Genomic DNA, 273 nt, shown 5'->3' on the forward strand with positions numbered 1-273 from the left:
AACACGTTTATGACATTTCCTCTCTAACTGGGACATTTTGGGGCCAATTGGTGGGATTGCTGTGGAAGAAGTACACACGGAGATACAATGGTAAGAGATAATGAGGTTTAACAATGTATCCTGCTAATTTAAATAGCTCACGTTACTGTTTTGGTACATGGTGCAAATGTTCCACCAAAACAAGCTTCTTCCAGAGACTATTTAGCAGAGCCACCGTCACTGAGTCCAGAGTTTAGTGCCACCCAAGACAGTTGTGATTGGATTAAAGAAATG

Source organism: Etheostoma spectabile, chromosome 13, assembly GCF_008692095.1.
Source record: "Etheostoma spectabile isolate EspeVRDwgs_2016 chromosome 13, UIUC_Espe_1.0, whole genome shotgun sequence".
Classification (NCBI taxonomy): domain Eukaryota; kingdom Metazoa; phylum Chordata; class Actinopteri; order Perciformes; family Percidae; genus Etheostoma; species Etheostoma spectabile.